The sequence below is a fragment of the Oncorhynchus mykiss genome, unplaced genomic scaffold, assembly GCF_013265735.2.
Source record: "Oncorhynchus mykiss isolate Arlee unplaced genomic scaffold, USDA_OmykA_1.1 un_scaffold_575, whole genome shotgun sequence".
Taxonomy (NCBI): Eukaryota; Metazoa; Chordata; class Actinopteri; order Salmoniformes; family Salmonidae; genus Oncorhynchus; species Oncorhynchus mykiss.
In genome coordinates, this window is record NW_023494022.1 from 20905 (window position 1) to 36869 (window position 15965).

At 43.4% G+C, this 15965-nt stretch overlaps 18 non-coding genes across 18 annotated transcripts; all 18 read right to left on the reverse strand.

Annotated features, from left to right (window-relative positions):
* Positions 1 to 1141: 1141 nt before the first annotated feature.
* trnal-uag lies at positions 1142 to 1223 on the reverse strand. The gene has a single exon. It is a non-coding gene; the product is annotated as a tRNA-Leu (tRNA).
* A 1532-nt stretch (positions 1224 to 2755) lies between these two features.
* On the reverse strand, positions 2756 to 2837 carry trnal-aag. Its single transcript has one exon. It is a non-coding gene; the product is annotated as a tRNA-Leu (tRNA).
* A 736-nt stretch (positions 2838 to 3573) lies between these two features.
* On the reverse strand, positions 3574 to 3655 carry trnal-aag. The gene has a single exon. It is a non-coding gene; the product is annotated as a tRNA-Leu (tRNA).
* A 736-nt stretch (positions 3656 to 4391) lies between these two features.
* trnal-aag lies at positions 4392 to 4473 on the reverse strand. Its single transcript has one exon. It is a non-coding gene; the product is annotated as a tRNA-Leu (tRNA).
* Positions 4474 to 5210: 737 nt separating this feature from the next.
* On the reverse strand, positions 5211 to 5292 carry trnal-aag. Its single transcript has one exon. It is a non-coding gene; the product is annotated as a tRNA-Leu (tRNA).
* Positions 5293 to 6029: 737 nt separating this feature from the next.
* On the reverse strand, positions 6030 to 6111 carry trnal-aag. Its single transcript has one exon. It is a non-coding gene; the product is annotated as a tRNA-Leu (tRNA).
* Positions 6112 to 6848: 737 nt separating this feature from the next.
* Positions 6849 to 6930, reverse strand: trnal-aag. The gene has a single exon. It is a non-coding gene; the product is annotated as a tRNA-Leu (tRNA).
* Positions 6931 to 7667: 737 nt separating this feature from the next.
* On the reverse strand, positions 7668 to 7749 carry trnal-aag. The gene has a single exon. It is a non-coding gene; the product is annotated as a tRNA-Leu (tRNA).
* Positions 7750 to 8486: 737 nt separating this feature from the next.
* Positions 8487 to 8568, reverse strand: trnal-aag. The gene has a single exon. It is a non-coding gene; the product is annotated as a tRNA-Leu (tRNA).
* Positions 8569 to 9305: 737 nt separating this feature from the next.
* On the reverse strand, positions 9306 to 9387 carry trnal-aag. Its single transcript has one exon. It is a non-coding gene; the product is annotated as a tRNA-Leu (tRNA).
* A 737-nt stretch (positions 9388 to 10124) lies between these two features.
* Positions 10125 to 10206, reverse strand: trnal-aag. The gene has a single exon. It is a non-coding gene; the product is annotated as a tRNA-Leu (tRNA).
* A 737-nt stretch (positions 10207 to 10943) lies between these two features.
* Positions 10944 to 11025, reverse strand: trnal-aag. Its single transcript has one exon. It is a non-coding gene; the product is annotated as a tRNA-Leu (tRNA).
* Positions 11026 to 11762: 737 nt separating this feature from the next.
* Positions 11763 to 11844, reverse strand: trnal-aag. The gene has a single exon. It is a non-coding gene; the product is annotated as a tRNA-Leu (tRNA).
* Positions 11845 to 12581: 737 nt separating this feature from the next.
* Positions 12582 to 12663, reverse strand: trnal-aag. The gene has a single exon. It is a non-coding gene; the product is annotated as a tRNA-Leu (tRNA).
* A 737-nt stretch (positions 12664 to 13400) lies between these two features.
* trnal-aag lies at positions 13401 to 13482 on the reverse strand. Its single transcript has one exon. It is a non-coding gene; the product is annotated as a tRNA-Leu (tRNA).
* A 737-nt stretch (positions 13483 to 14219) lies between these two features.
* On the reverse strand, positions 14220 to 14301 carry trnal-aag. The gene has a single exon. It is a non-coding gene; the product is annotated as a tRNA-Leu (tRNA).
* Positions 14302 to 15038: 737 nt separating this feature from the next.
* trnal-aag lies at positions 15039 to 15120 on the reverse strand. Its single transcript has one exon. It is a non-coding gene; the product is annotated as a tRNA-Leu (tRNA).
* Positions 15121 to 15857: 737 nt separating this feature from the next.
* On the reverse strand, positions 15858 to 15939 carry trnal-aag. Its single transcript has one exon. It is a non-coding gene; the product is annotated as a tRNA-Leu (tRNA).
* Between the last annotated feature and the right edge of the window lie 26 nt (positions 15940 to 15965).

Below are 15965 nucleotides of genomic sequence, written 5' to 3' on the forward strand. Positions count from 1 at the left end.
TGAAAGACTGGCTCCTTAAATCCAGTTCTCTGGACAGCTTGGCCACAGTTCCCACTGTTAAAATAGACTGCTTGGTCATCGCACAGACCATCACAACTTTCCTTTTTTCCAATCAAGGATTTGACGTGAACAACCACCGGTAGGAGGTGCAACTGCCACCGTGAGAACACAGGACTTGGTGGCTGGTTGGTTAAGGCGATGGACTACACTATTGAGTCGGATCCCCATCCGTGACACACAACATTGCTTATTTTCTCCCTTGCATGGCCCTGCATGAAAGTAAAAACTCTGAAATAAAGCAGAACATGTGATAGCTTGCGCAAACAAACTCAATAAAGATGGCAGTGGTGGGATTAGAGACTGGAGCCTTAATCCAGCGCCTTAGACCGCTCGGCCACACTACCCAGCTGTGGCAAAATATTCACACTTTCTCGTCAGTTACCTAGAGCGTCTGCACTCCCTTGTATTTCAGTCTTCTTTTTCATTTTCTTCTTTAAAATCTTTATGTATCTCATGTTGTTCTTGCGTCCTTCATCTTTTTTTGATTCTCTTTCTAAAAATGTTAATTTATCTGATGTTGCTCTTTCTTTCGTCGTATAAACTGAGAATTAGTTTCTGCTTTTATATCTGAAGCAGATTGAATTAGAAAAACATGGCAGATAATTGCAATAACAGACGTGGGAATTAGGGTAAATGCTGGATTCCCTTTATTTGTCCGGTGTCCTTGGTGGCCTTGTTTGAAATGACATTACAGTTTTCTGTTGAGAAAAAGTTAAAGCGGTGGACTTTGAACCGACACCTCCGAAAGACTGGGTCCTTAAATCCAGTTCTCTGGACAGCTCGGCCACAGTACCAACTGTTAAAATGGACTGCTTGGTCGTCGCACAGACCATCACAACTTTCCTTTTTTCCAATCAAGGATTTGACGTGAACAACTACCGGTAGGAGGTGCAACTGCCACCGTGGGGGCACAGGACTTGGTGGCTGGTTGGTTAAGGCGATGGACTACACTATTGAGTTGGAACCCCATACGTGACACACAACATTGATTTTTTTCTCCCTTGCATGGCCCTACATGAAAATAAAAACGCTGAAATAAAGCAGAACATGTGATAGCTTGCGCAAACAAACTCAATAAAGATGGCAGTGGTGGGATTTGAACCCACGCCTCCTTAGAGACTGGAGCCTAAATCCAGCGCCTTAGACCGCTCAGCCACACTACCCAGCTCTGGCAAGTCTCCACACTTTCTCGTCAGTTACCTAGAGCGTCTGCACTCCCTTGTATTTTAGTCTTCTTTTTCATTTTCTTCTTTAAAATCTTTATGTATCTCATGTTGCTCTTGTGTCCTTCATCTTTTTTTGATTCTCTTTCTAAAAATCTTAATTTATCTGATGTTGCTCTTTCTTTAATAGTATAAACTTAGAATTAGTTTCTGCTTTTATGTCTGAAGCAGATTGAATTAGAAAAACACGGCAGATAATTGCAATAACAGACGTGGGAATTAGGGTAAAGGCTGGATTCCCTTTATTTGTCCGGTGTCCTTGGTTGCCTTGTTTGAAATTACATTACAGTTTTCTGTTGAGAAAAAGTGGCAGATTTTGAACCGACACCTCTGAAAGACTGGCTCCTTAAATCCAGTTCTCTGGACAGCTTGGCCACAGTTCCCACTGTTAAAATAGACTGCTTGGTCATCGCACAGACCATCACAACTTTCCTTTTTTCCAATCAAGGATTTGACGTGAACAACCACCGGTAGGAGGTGCAACTGCCACCGTGAGAACACAGGACTTGGTGGCTGGTTGGTTAAGGCGATGGACTACACTATTGAGTCGGATCCCCATCCGTGACACACAACATTGCTTATTTTCTCCCTTGCATGGCCCTGCATGAAAGTAAAAACTCTGAAATAAAGCAGAACATGTGATAGCTTGCGCAAACAAACTCAATAAAGATGGCAGTGGTGGGATTAGAGACTGGAGCCTTAATCCAGCGCCTTAGACCGCTCGGCCACACTACCCAGCTGTGGCAAAATATTCACACTTTCTCGTCAGTTACCTAGAGCGTCTGCACTCCCTTGTATTTCAGTCTTCTTTTTCATTTTCTTCTTTAAAATCTTTATGTATCTCATGTTGTTCTTGCGTCCTTCATCTTTTTTTGATTCTCTTTCTAAAAATGTTAATTTATCTGATGTTGCTCTTTCTTTCGTCGTATAAACTGAGAATTAGTTTCTGCTTTTATATCTGAAGCAGATTGAATTAGAAAAACATGGCAGATAATTGCAATAACAGACGTGGGAATTAGGGTAAATGCTGGATTCCCTTTATTTGTCCGGTGTCCTTGGTGGCCTTGTTTGAAATGACATTACAGTTTTCTGTTGAGAAAAAGTTAAAGCGGTGGACTTTGAACCGACACCTCCGAAAGACTGGGTCCTTAAATCCAGTTCTCTGGACAGCTCGGCCACAGTACCAACTGTTAAAATGGACTGCTTGGTCGTCGCACAGACCATCACAACTTTCCTTTTTTCCAATCAAGGATTTGACGTGAACAACTACCGGTAGGAGGTGCAACTGCCACCGTGGGGGCACAGGACTTGGTGGCTGGTTGGTTAAGGCGATGGACTACACTATTGAGTTGGAACCCCATCCGTGACACACAACATTGCTTCTTTTCTCCCTTGCATGGCCCTGCATGAAAGTAAAAACACTGAAATAAAGCAGAACATGTGATAGCTTGCGCAAACAAACTCAATAAAGATGGCAGTGGTGGGATTTGAACCCACGCCTCCTTAGAGACTGGAGCCTTAATCCAGCGCCTTAGACCGCTCGGCCACACTACCCAGCTCTGGCAAGATCTCCAAACTTTCTCGTCAGTTACCTAGAGCGTCTGCACTTCCTTGTATTTTAGTCTTCTTTTTCATTTTCTTCTTTAAAATCTTTATGTATCTCATGTTGCTCTTGCGTCCTTCATCTTTTTTTGATTCTCTTTCTAAAAATCTTAATTTATCTGATGTTGCTCTTTCTTTCATCGTATAAACTTAGAATTAGTTTCTGCTTTTATGTCTGAAGCAGATTGAATTAGAAAAACACGGCAGATAATTGCAATAACAGACGTGGGAATGAGGGTAAAGGCTGGATTCCCTTTATTTTCCGGTGTCCTTGCTGGCCTTGTTTGAAATTACATTACAGTTTTCTGTTGAGAAAAAGTTGCAGTGGTGGACTTTGAACCGACACCTCCGAAAGACTGGGTCCTTAAATCCAGTTCTCTGGACAGCTCGCCCAAAGTACCAACTGTTAAAATGGACTGCTGGGTCGTCCCACAGACCATCACAACTTTCCTTTTTTCCAATCAAGGATTTGACGTGAACAACCACCGGTAGGAGGTGCAACTGCCACCGTGAGAACACAGGACTTGGTGGCTGGTTGGTTAAGGCGATGTACTACACTATTGAGTCGGATCCCCATCCGTGACACACAACATTGCTTATTTTCTCCCTTGCATGGCCCTGCATGAAAGTAAAAACTCTGAAATAAAGCAGAACATGTGATAGCTTGCGCAAACAAACTCAATAAAGATGGCAGTGGTGGGATTTGAACCCACGCCTCCTTAGAGACTGGAGCCTTAATCCAGCGCCTTAGACCGCTCGGCCACACTACCCAGCTCTGGCAAGATCTCCAAACTTTCTCGTCAGTTACCTAGAGCGTCTGCACTTCCTTGTATTTTAGTCTTCTTTTTCATTTTCTTCTTTAAAATCTTTATGTATCTCATGTTGCTCTTGCGTCCTTCATCTTTTTTTGATTCTCTTTCTAAAAATCTTAATTTATCTGATGTTGCTCTTTCTTTCATCGTATAAACTTAGAATTAGTTTCTGCTTTTATGTCTGAAGCAGATTGAATTAGAAAAACACGGCAGATAATTGCAATAACAGACGTGGGAATGAGGGTAAAGGCTGGATTCCCTTTATTTTCCGGTGTCCTTGCTGGCCTTGTTTGAAATTACATTACAGTTTTCTGTTGAGAAAAAGTTGCAGTGGTGGACTTTGAACCGACACCTCCGAAAGACTGGGTCCTTAAATCCAGTTCTCTGGACAGCTCGCCCAAAGTACCAACTGTTAAAATGGACTGCTGGGTCGTCCCACAGACCATCACAACTTTCCTTTTTTCCAATCAAGGATTTGACGTGAACAACCACCGGTAGGAGGTGCAACTGCCACCGTGAGAACACAGGACTTGGTGGCTGGTTGGTTAAGGCGATGTACTACACTATTGAGTCGGATCCCCATCCATGACACACAACATTGCTTATTTTCTCCCTTGCATGGCCCTGCATGAAAGTAAAAACTCTGAAATAAAGCAGAACATGTGATAGCTTGCGCAAACAAACTCAATAAAGATGGCAGTGGTGGGATTTGAACCCACGCCTCCTTAGAGACTGGAGCCTTAATCCAGCGCCTTAGACCGCTCGGCCACACTACCCAGCTGTGGCAAAATATTCACACTTTCTCGTCAGTTACCTAGAGCGTCTGCACTCCCTTGTATTTCAGTCTTCTTTTTCATTTTCTTCTTTAAAATCTTTATGTATCTCATGTTGTTCTTGCGTCCTTCATCTTTTTTTGATTCTCTTTCTAAAAATGTTAATTTATCTGATGTTGCTCTTTCTTTCATCGTATAAACTGAGAATTAGTTTCTGCTTTTATATCTGAAGCAGATTGAATTAGAAAAACATGGCAGATAATTGCAATAACAGACGTGGGAATTAGGGTAAATGCTGGATTCCCTTTATTTGTCCGGTGTCCTTGGTGGCCTTGTTTGAAATGACATTACAGTTTTCTGTTGAGAAAAAGTTAAAGCGGTGGACTTTGAACCGACACCTCCGAAAGACTGGGTCCTTAAATCCAGTTCTCTGGACAGCTCGGCCACAGTACCAACTGTTAAAATGGACTGCTTGGTCGTCGCACAGACCATCACAACTTTCCTTTTTTCCAATCAAGGATTTGACGTGAACAACCACCGGTAGGAGGTGCAACTGCCAACGTGGGGGTACAGGACTTGGTGGCTGGTTGGTTAAGGCGATGGACTACACTATTGAGTCGGATCCCCATCCGTGACACACAACATTGCTTATTTTCTCCCTTGCATGGCCCTGCATGAAAGTAAAAACTCTGAAATAAAGCAGAACATGTGATAGCTTGCGCAAACAAACTCAATAAAGATGGCAGTGGTGGGATTTGAACCCACGCCTCCTTAGAGACTGGAGCCTTAATCCAGCGCCTTAGACCGCTCGGCCACACTACCCAGCTGTGGCAAAGTATTCACACTTTCTCGTCAGTTACCTAGAGCGTCTGCACTCCCTTGTATTTCAGTCTTCTTTTTCATTTTCTTCTTTAAAATCTTTATGTATCTCATGTTGCTCTTGCGTCCTTCATCTTTTTTTGATTCTCTTTCTAAAAATGTTAATTTATCTGATGTTGCTCTTTCTTTCATCGTATAAACTGAGAATTAGTTTCTGCTTTTATATCTGAAGCAGATTGAATTAGAAAAACATGGCAGATAATTGCAATAACAGACGTGGGAATTAGGGTAAAGGCTGGATTCCCTTTATTTGTCCGGTGTCCTTGGTGGCCTTGTTTGAAATGACATTACAGTTTTCTGTTGAGAAAAAGTTGCAGCGGTGGACTTTGAACCGACACCTCCGAAAGACTGGGTCCTTAAATCCAGTTCTCTGGACAGCTCGGCCACAGTTCCCACTGTTAAAATGGACTGCTTGGTCGTCGCACAGACCATCACAACTTTCCTTTTTTCCAATCAAGGATTTGACGTGAACAACCACCGGTAGGAGGTGCAACTGCCACTGCGGGGGCACAGGATTTGGTGGCTAATTGGTTAAGGCGATGGACTACACTATTGAGTCGGATCCCCATCCGTGACACACAACATTGCTTATTTTCTCCCTTGCATGGCCCTGCATGAAAGTAAAAACTCTGAAATAAAGCAGAACATGTGATAGCTTGCGCAAACAAACTCAATAAAGATGGCAGTGGTGGGATTTGAACCCACGCCTCCTTAGAGACTGGAGCCTTAATCCAGCGCCTTAGACCGCTCAGCCACACTACCCAGCTGTGGCAAAATATTCACACTTTCTCGTCAGTTACCTAGAGCGTCTGCACTCCCTTGTATTTCAGTCTTCTTTTTCATTTTCTTCTTTAAAATCTTTATGTATCTCATGTTGCTCTTGCGTCCTTCATCTTTTTTTTATTCTCTTTCTAAAAATGTTAATTTATCTGATGTTGCTCTTTCTTTCATGGTATAAACTTAGAATTAGTTTCTGCTTTTATGTCTGAAGCAGATTGACTTAGAAAAACACGGCAGATAATTGCAATAACAGACGTGGGAATGAGGGTAAAGGCTGGATTCCCTTTATTTGTCCGGTGTCCTTGGTGGCCTTGTTTGAAATTACATTACAGTTTTCTGTTGAGAAAAAGTTGCAGCGGTGGACTTTGAACCGACACCTCCGAAAGACTGGGTCCTTAAATCCAGTTCTCTGGACAGCTCGGCCACAGTACCAACTGTTAAAATGGACTGCTGGGTCGTCCCACAGACCATCACAACTTTCCTTTTTTCCAATCAAGGATTTGACGTGAACAACCACCGGTAGGAGGTGCAACTGCCACCGCGGGGGCACAGGACTTGGTGGATGGTTGGTTAAGGCGATGGACTACACTATCGAGTTGGAACCCAATCCGTGACACACAACATTGCTTCTTTTCTCCCTTGCATGGCCCTGCATGAAAGTAAAACCGCTGAAATAAAGCAGAAAATGTGATAGCTTGCGCAAACAAACTCAATAAAGATGGCAGTGGTGGGATTTGAACCCACGCCTCCTTAGAGACTGGAGCCTTAATCCAGCGCCTTAGACCACTCAGCCACACTACCCAGCTGTGGCAAAATATTCACACTTTCTCGTCAGTTACCTAGAGCGTCTGCACTCCCTTGTAATTCAGTCTTCTTTTTCATTTTCTTCTTTAAAATCTTTATGTATCTCATGTTGCTCTTGCGTCCTTCATCTTTTTTTGATTCTCTTTCTAAAAATGTTAATTTATCTGATGTTGCTCTTTCTTTCATGGTATAAACTTAGAATTAGTTTCTGCTTTTATGTCTGAAGCAGATTGAATTAGAAAAACACGGCAGATAATTGCAATAACAGACGTGGGAATGAGGGTAAAGGCTGGATTCCCTTTATTTGTCCGGTGTCCTTGGTGGCCTTGTTTGAAATTACATTACAGTTTTCTGTTGAGAAAAAGTTGCAGCGGTGGACTTTGAACCGACACCTCCGAAAGACTGGGTCCTTAAATCCAGTTCTCTGGACAGCTCGGCCACAGTACCAACTGTTAAAATGGACTGCTGGGTCGTCCCACAGACCATCACAACTTTCCTTTTTTCCAATCAAGGATTTGACGTGAACAACCACCGGTAGGAGGTGCAACTGCCACCGCGGGGGCACAGGACTTGGTGGATGGTTGGTTAAGGCGATGGACTACACTATCGAGTTGGAACCCAATCCGTGACACACAACATTGCTTCTTTTCTCCCTTGCATGGCCCTGCATGAAAGTAAAACCGCTGAAATAAAGCAGAAAATGTGATAGCTTGCGCAAACAAACTCAATAAAGATGGCAGTGGTGGGATTTGAACCCATGCCTCCTTAGAGACCGGAGCCTTAATCCAGCGCCTTAGACCGCTCGGCCACACTACCCAGCTGTGGCAAAATATTCACACTTTCTCGTCAGTTACCTAGAAAGTCTGCACTCCCTTGTATTTCAGTCTTCTTTTTCATTTTCTTCTTTAAAATCTTTATGTATCTCATGTTGCTCTTGCGTCCTTCATCTTTTTTTGATTCTCTTTCTAAAAATGTTAATTTATCTGATGTTGCTCTTTCTTTCATCGTATAAACTGAGAATTAGTTTCTGCTTTTATATCTGAAGCAGATTGAATTAGAAAAACATGGCAGATAATTGCAATAACAGACGTGGGAATTAGGGTAAAGGCTGGATTCCCTTTATTTGTCCGGTGTCCTTGGTGGCCTTGTTTGAAATGACATTACAGTTTTCTGTTGAGAAAAAGTTGCAGCGGTGGACTTTGAACCGACACCTCCGAAAGACTGGGTCCTTAAATCCAGTTCTCTGGACAGCTCGGCCACAGTTCCCACTGTTAAAATGGACTGCTTGGTCGTCGCACAGACCATCACAACTTTCCTTTTTTCCAATCAAGGATTTGACGTGAACAACCACCGGTAGGAGGTGCAACTGCCACTGCGGGGGCACAGGATTTGGTGGCTAATTGGTTAAGGCGATGGACTACACTATTGAGTCGGATCCCCATCCGTGACACACAACATTGCTTATTTTCTCCCTTGCATGGCCCTGCATGAAAGTAAAAACTCTGAAATAAAGCAGAACATGTGATAGCTTGCGCAAACAAACTCAATAAAGATGGCAGTGGTGGGATTTGAACCCACGCCTCCTTAGAGACTGGAGCCTTAATCCAGCGCCTTAGACCGCTCGGCCACACTACCCAGCTGTGGCAAAATATTCACACTTTCTCGTCAGTTACCTAGAGCGTCTGCACTCCCTTGTATTTCAGTCTTCTTTTTCATTTTCTTCTTTAAAATCTTTATGTATCTCATGTTGCTCTTGCGTCCTTCATCTTTTTTTGATTCTCTTTCTAAAAATGTTAATTTATCTGATGTTGCTCTTTCTTTCATCGTATAAACTTAGAATTAGTTTCTGCTTTTATGTCTGAAGCAGATTGAATTAGAAAAACACGGCAGATAATTGCAATAACAGACGTGGGAATGAGGGTAAAGGCTGGATTCCCTTTATTTGTCCGGTGTCCTTGGTGGCCTTGTTTGAAATTACATTACAGTTTTCTGTTGAGAAAAAGTTGCAGCGGTGGACTTTGAACCGACACCTCCGAAAGACTGGGTCCTTAAATCCAGTTCTCTGGACAGCTCGGCCACAGTTCCCACTGTTAAAATGGACTGCTTGGTCGTCGCACAGACCATCACAACTTTCCTTTTTTCCAATCAAGGATTTGACGTGAACAACCACCGGTAGGAGGTGCAACTGCCACTGCGGGGGCACAGGATTTGGTGGCTAATTGGTTAAGGCGATGGACTACACTATTGAGTCGGATCCCCATCCGTGACACACAACATTGCTTATTTTCTCCCTTGCATGGCCCTGCATGAAAGTAAAAACTCTGAAATAAAGCAGAGCATGTGATAGCTTGCGCAAACAAACTCAATAAAGATGGCAGTGGTGGGATTTGAACCCACGCCTCCTTAGAGACTGGAGCCTTAATCCAGCGCCTTAGACCGCTCGGCCACACTACCCAGCTGTGGCAAAATATTCACACTTTCTCGTCAGTTACCTAGAGCGTCTGCACTCCCTTGTATTTCAGTCTTCTTTTTCATTTTCTTCTTTAAAATCTTTATGTATCTCATGTTGTTCTTGCGTCCTTCATCTTTTTTTGATTCTCTTTCTAAAAATGTTAATTTATCTGATGTTGCTCTTTCTTTCATGGTATAAACTTAGAATTAGTTTCTGCTTTTATGTCTGAAGCAGATTGAATTAGAAAAACACGGCAGATAATTGCAATAACAGACGTGGGAATGAGGGTAAAGGCTGGATTCCCTTTATTTGTCCGGTGTCCTTGGTGGCCTTGTTTGAAATTACATTACAGTTTTCTGTTGAGAAAAAGTTGCAGCGGTGGACTTTGAACCGACACCTCCGAAAGACTGGGTCCTTAAATCCAGTTCTCTGGACAGCTCGGCCACAGTACCAACTGTTAAAATGGACTGCTGGGTCGTCCCACAGACCATCACAACTTTCCTTTTTTCCAATCAAGGATTTGACGTGAACAACCACCGGTAGGAGGTGCAACTGCCACCGCGGGGGCACAGGACTTGGTGGCTGGTTGGTTAAGGCGATGGACTACACTATCGAGTTGGAACCCCATCCGTGACACACAACATTGCTTCTTTTCTCCCTTGCATGGCCCTGCATGAAAGTAAAACCGCTGAAATAAAGCAGAAAATGTGATAGCTTGCGCAAACAAACTCAATAAAGATGGCAGTGGTGGGATTTGAACCCACGCCTCCTTAGAGACTGGAGCCTTAATCCAGCGCCTTAGACCGCTCGGCCACACTACCCAGCTGTGGCAAAATATTCACACTTTCTCGTCAGTTACCTAGAGCGTCTGCACTCCCTTGTATTTCAGTCTTCTTTTTCATTTTCTTCTTTAAAATCTTTATGTATCTCATGTTGCTCTTGCGTCCTTCATCTTTTTTTGATTCTCTTTCTAAAAATGTTAATTTATCTGATGTTGCTCTTTCTTTCATCGTATAAACTGAGAATTAGTTTCTGCTTTTATATCTGAAGCAGATTGAATTAGAAAAACATGGCAGATAATTGCAATAACAGACGTGGGAATTAGGGTAAATGCTGGATTCCCTTTATTTGTCCGGTGTCCTTGGTGGCCTTGTTTGAAATGACATTACAGTTTTCTGTTGAGAAAAAGTTAAAGCGGTGGACTTTGAACCGACACCTCCGAAAGACTGGGTCCTTAAATCCAGTTCTCTGGACAGCTCGGCCACAGTACCAACTGTTAAAATGGACTGCTTGGTCGTCGCACAGACCATCACAACTTTCCTTTTTTCCAATCAAGGATTTGACGTGAACAACCACCGGTAGGAGGTGCAACTGCCACTGCGGGGGCACAGGATTTGGTGGCTAATTGGTTAAGGCGATGGACTACACTATTGAGTCGGATCCCCATCCGTGACACACAACATTGCTTATTTTCTCCCTTGCATGGCCCTGCATGAAAGTAAAAACTCTGAAATAAAGCAGAACATGTGATAGCTTGCGCAAACAAACTCAATAAAGATGGCAGTGGTGGGATTTGAACCCACGCCTCCTTAGAGACTGGAGCCTTAATCCAGCGCCTTAGACCGCTCGGCCACACTACCCAGCTCTGGCAAAATATTCACACTTTCTCGTCAGTTACCTAGAGCGTCTGCACTCCCTTGTATTTCAGTCTTCTTTTTCATTTTCTTCTTTAAAATCTTTATGTATCTCATGTTGCTCTTGCGTCCTTCATCTTTTTTTGATTCTCTTTCTAAAAATGTTAATTTATCTGATGTTGCTCTTTCTTCCATCGTATAAACTGAGAATTAGTTTCTGCTTTTATATCTGAAGCAGATTGAATTAGAAAAACATGGCAGATAATTGCAATAACAGACGTGGGAATTAGGGTAAAGGCTGGATTCCCTTTATTTGTCCGGTGTCCTTGGTGGCCTTGTTTGAAATGACATTACAGTTTTCTGTTGAGAAAAAGTTGCAGCGGTGGACTTTGAAACGACACCTCCGAAAGACTGGGTCCTTAAATCCAGTTCTCTGGACAGCTCGGCCACAGTTCCCACTGTTAAAATGGACTGCTTGGTCGTCGCACAGACCATCACAACTTTCCTTTTTTCCAATCAAGGATTTGACGTGAACAACCACCGGTAGGAGGTGCAACTGCCACTGCGGGGGCACAGGATTTGGTGGCTAATTGGTTAAGGCGATGGACTACACTATTGAGTCGGATCCCCATCCGTGACACACAACATTGCTTATTTTCTCCCTTGCATGGCCCTGCATGAAAGTAAAAACTCTGAAATAAAGCAGAACATGTGATAGCTTGCGCAAACAAACTCAATAAAGATGGCAGTGGTGGGATTTGAACCCACGCCTCCTTAGAGACTGGAGCCTTAATCCAGCGCCTTAGACCGCTCGGCCACACTACCCAGCTGTGGCAAAATGTTCACACTTTCTCGTCAGTTACCTAGAGCGTCTGCACTCCCTTGTATTTCAGTCTTCTTTTTCATTTTCTTCTTTAAAATCTTTATGTATCTCATGTTGCTCTTGCGTCCTTCATCTTTTTTTGATTCTCTTTCTAAAAATGTTAATTTATCTGATGTTGCTCTTTCTTTCATGGTATAAACTTAGAATTAGTTTCTGCTTTTATGTCTGAAGCAGATTGAATTAGAAAAACACGGCAGATAATTGCAATAACAGACGTGGGAATGAGGGTAAAGGCTGGATTCCCTTTATTTGTCCGGTGTCCTTGGTGGCCTTGTTTGAAATTACATTACAGTTTTCTGTTGAGAAAAAGTTGCAGCGGTGGACTTTGAACCGACACCTCCGAAAGACTGGGTCCTTAAATCCAGTTCTCTGGACAGCTCGGCCACAGTACCAACTGTTAAAATGGACTGCTGGGTCGTCCCACAGACCATCACAACTTTCCTTTTTTCCAATCAAGGATTTGACGTGAACAACCACCGGTAGGAGGTGCAACTGCCACCGCGGGGGCACAGGACTTGGTGGCTGGTTGGTTAAGGCGATGGACTACACTATCGAGTTGGAACCCCATCCGTGACACACAACATTGCTTCTTTTCTCCCTTGCATGGCCCTGCATGAAAGTAAAACCGCTGAAATAAAGCAGAAAATGTGATAGCTTGCGCAAACAAACTCAATAAAGATGGCAGTGGTGGGATTTGAACCCACGCCTCCTTAGAGACTGGAGCCTTAATCCAGCGCCTTAGACCGCTCGGCCACACTACCCAGCTGTGGCAAAATATTCACACTTTCTCGTCAGTTACCTAGAGCGTCTGCACTCCCTTGTATTTCAGTCTTCTTTTTCATTTTCTTCTTTAAAATCTTTATGTATCTCATGTTGCTCTTGCGTCCTTCATCTTTTTTTGATTCTCTTTCTAAAAATGTTAATTTATCTGATGTTGCTCTTTCTTTCATCGTATAAACTGAGAATTAGTTTCTGCTTTTATATCTGAAGCAGATTGAATTAGAAAAACATGGCAGATAATTGCAATAACAGACGTGGGAATTAGGGTAAAGGCTGGATTCCCTTTATTTGTCCGGTGTCCTTGGTGGCCTTGTTTGAAATTACATTACAGTTTTCTGTTGAGAAAAAGTTGCAGCGGTGGACTTTGAACCGACACCTCCGAAAGACTGGGTCCTTAAATCCAGTTCTCTGGACAGCTCGGCCACAGTACCAACTGTTAAAATGGACTGCTGGGTCGTCCCACAGACCATCACAACTTTCCTTTTTTCCAATCAAGGATTTGACGTGAACAACCACCGGTAGGAGGTGCAACTGCCACCGCGGGGGCACAGGACTTGGTGGCTGGTTGGTTAAGGCGATGGACTACACTATCGAGTTGGAACCCCATCCGTGACACACAACATTGCTTCTTTTCTCCCTTGCATGGCCCTGCATGAAAGTAAAACCGCTGAAATAAAGCAGAAAATGTGATAGCTTGCGCAAACAAACTCAATAAAGATGGCAGTGGTGGGATTTGAACCCACGCCTCCTTAGAGACTGGAGCCTTAATCCAGCGCCTTAGACCGCTCGGCCACACTACCCAGCTGTGGCAAAATATTCACACTTTCTCGTCAGTTACCTAGAGCGTCTGCACTCCCTTGTATTTCAGTCTTCTTTTTCATTTTCTTCTTTAAAATCTTTATGTATCTCATGTTGCTCTTGCGTCCTTCATCTTTTTTTGATTCTCTTTCTAAAAATGTTAATTTATCTGATGTTGCTCTTTCTTTCATCGTATAAACTGAGAATTAGTTTCTGCTTTTATATCTGAAGCAGATTGAATTAGAAAAACATGGCAGATAATTGCAATAACAGACGTGGGAATTAGGGTAAAGGCTGGATTCCCTTTATTTGTCCGGTGTCCTTGGTGGCCTTGTTTGAAATGACATTACAGTTTTCTGTTGAGAAAAAGTTGCAGCGGTGGACTTTGAACCGACACCTCCGAAAGACTGGGTCCTTAAATCCAGTTCTCTGGACAGCTCGGCCACAGTTCCCACTGTTAAAATGGACTGCTTGGTCGTCGCACAGACCATCACAACTTTCCTTTTTTCCAATCAAGGATTTGACGTGAACAACCACCGGTAGGAGGTGCAACTGCCACTGCGGGGGCACAGGATTTGGTGGCTAATTGGTTAAGGCGATGGACTACACTATTGAGTCGGATCCCCATCCGTGACACACAACATTGCTTATTTTCTCCCTTGCATGGCCCTGCATGAAAGTAAAAACTCTGAAATAAAGCAGAACATGTGATAGCTTGCGCAAACAAACTCAATAAAGATGGCAGTGGTGGGATTTGAACCCACGCCTCCTTAGAGACTGGAGCCTTAATCCAGCGCCTTAGACCGCTCGGCCACACTACCCAGCTGTGGCAAAATGTTCACACTTTCTCGTCAGTTACCTAGAGCGTCTGCACTCCCTTGTATTTCAGTCTTCTTTTTCATTTTCTTCTTTAAAATCTTTATGTATCTCATGTTGCTCTTGCGTCCTTCATCTTTTTTTGATTCTCTTTCTAAAAATGTTAATTTATCTGATGTTGCTCTTTCTTTCATGGTATAAACTTAGAATTAGTTTCTGCTTTTATGTCTGAAGCAGATTGAATTAGAAAAACACGGCAGATAATTGCAATAACAGACGTGGGAATGAGGGTAAAGGCTGGATTCCCTTTATTTGTCCGGTGTCCTTGGTGGCCTTGTTTGAAATTACATTACAGTTTTCTGTTGAGAAAAAGTTGCAGCGGTGGACTTTGAACCGACACCTCCGAAAGACTGGGTCCTTAAATCCAGTTCTCTGGACAGCTCGGCCACAGTACCAACTGTTAAAATGGACTGCTGGGTCGTCCCACAGACCATCACAACTTTCCTTTTTTCCAATCAAGGATTTGACGTGAACAACCACCGGTAGGAGGTGCAACTGCCACCGCGGGGGCACAGGACTTGGTGGCTGGTTGGTTAAGGCGATGGACTACACTATCGAGTTGGAACCCCATCCGTGACACACAACATTGCTTCTTTTCTCCCTTGCATGGCCCTGCATGAAAGTAAAACCGCTGAAATAAAGCAGAAAATGTGATAGCTTGCGCAAACAAACTCAATAAAGATGGCAGTGGTGGGATTTGAACCCACGCCTCCTTAGAGACTGGAGCCTTAATCCAGCGCCTTAGACCGCTCGGCCACACTACCCAGCTGTGGCAAAATATTCACACTTTCTCGTCAGTTACCTAGAGCGTCTGCACTCCCTTGTATTTCAGTCTTCTTTTTCATTTTCTTCTTTAAAATCTTTATGTATCTCATGTTGCTCTTGCGTCCTTCATCTTTTTTTGATTCTCTTTCTAAAAATGTTAATTTATCTGATGTTGCTCTTTCTTTCATCGTATAAACTGAGAATTAGTTTCTGCTTTTATATCTGAAGCAGATTGAATTAGAAAAACATGGCAGATAATTGCAATAACAGACGTGGGAATTAGGGTAAAGGCTGGATTCCCTTTATTTGTCCGGTGTCCTTGGTGGCCTTGTTTGAAATTACATTACAGTTTTCTGTTGAGAAAAAGTTGCAGCGGTGGACTTTGAACCGACACCTCCGAAAGACTGGGTCCTTAAATCCAGTTCTCTGGACAGCTCGGCCACAGTACCAACTGTTAAAATGGACTGCTGGGTCGTCCCACAGACCATCACAACTTTCCTTTTTTCCAATCAAGGATTTGACGTGAACAACCACCGGTAGGAGGTGCAACTGCCACCGCGGGGGCACAGGACTTGGTGGCTGGTTGGTTAAGGCGATGGACTACACTATCGAGTTGGAACCCCATCCGTGACACACAACATTGCTTCTTTTCTCCCTTGCATGGCCCTGCATGAAAGTAAAACCGCTGAAATAAAGCAGAAAATGTGATAGCTTGCGCAAACAAACTCAATAAAGATGGCAGTGGTGGGATTTGAACCCACGCCTCCTTAGAGACTGGAGCCTTAATCCAGCGCCTTAGACCGCTCGGCCACACTACCCAGCTGTGGCAAAATATTCACACTTT